Consider the following 1256-nt stretch of genomic DNA (forward strand, 5'->3'; position numbering starts at 1 on the left):
GAATATCTTTCAGTTTTTCTAGTAATTACTTCCCACAAGGATGAGGGATCATAACCTTTTGGAATTTCATAACTTCCCACATTGCACCCAACATGCAACAATTCTCCCAGATCAAAAGCAATAACCACAAACACATTTAGACCATCATTCACAAAATCCTCAGAGTCATCTAGTTCATTTTCATCTTGTGCAATACCATCATAAAATTCTTTTACCAGACTAGCACTATAGGTTCTGTTCTTAAGAACACTCAATTTGTTCATCTTCATTTCTTCAAATATTCTAATAATCTTTTTTTAATTTCTGGAACTTCTTTGAAGCTGTTCTAGTTTATGAATTCCCCACCTAAGGTAGGAGCATTTTCAATTTTCTTAAACCAATCTTCATGAATCTTATTTCTGAATTTCAGGATGAAGAGTTACCTTTTGTAGAGAATTTCCCTTTTTCTTTTTTTTTTCTCTGATTTCTATTCTGTTTCTCTTTGTTTCTTTGTGGTTTTTACAGTCATTGAAGTAGACTCATTTTTCTTCTTCTTCTTTTGGATTTTAGGCAATGGGCTTTCTTCCATTGGTCGTTTGTCGTTCTTCTTGAAATCTTTAGGTATGGCAGTTTTTGTCATTGATTTTGTTTAGTTTAGTTTTAGGGTTTGAAAAGTTTGGGAAGACAAGGTTTTGGTTTTAAGAAGTCAGTTTCAGATGAGAGAGAATAAGGAGAAAATGAATTAAGAAAGGTTATTTTCTCTTTAAAAAACTGTGAGACTCCCCCTCTTAAATGTGGTTAGTTTCTTTATTTCAAAATTCAAAGTTTGCCTCCTATTTCATTTTCAGTTAATGGATTTTTTCTCTTATTTTTCTTTACCTGAATACCTGCTTCTATTTCTATAAATTTTATTATTTTATTTAGGCTTTTTTAATGACCAAGTTTTACCCTTATCTGATTGTGTCTTTTATTAATAGAAACAAAATGCTATTAGTTGATTAAGTGATGCTCTTAATCAACTAAGTGTACACTGTCTTCCTAGAGAAATGCTCAAAAATTTTCTCAAAGCTCTTGAACACTAGCCATTCCAGATTTCTCCTAATTTCACAAAATTTTTCCTTATTTAAGGATTTTGTAAATATATCAGCTAATTGATGCAAGGTGTTGACAAACTCAATCTTAATGTCTACCTTAAGCACATGGTCTCTAACAAAATGATGTCTATTCTCAATGTGCTTTGTTCTTGAGTGCTGAACTGGATTTTTTGAGATATTGAT

Source organism: Theobroma umbraticum, unplaced genomic scaffold (assembly GCF_002168275.2).
Source record: "Theobroma umbraticum cultivar Fairchild unplaced genomic scaffold, ASM216827v3 scaffold_106.0, whole genome shotgun sequence".
NCBI lineage: Eukaryota > Viridiplantae > Streptophyta > Magnoliopsida > Malvales > Malvaceae > Theobroma > Theobroma umbraticum.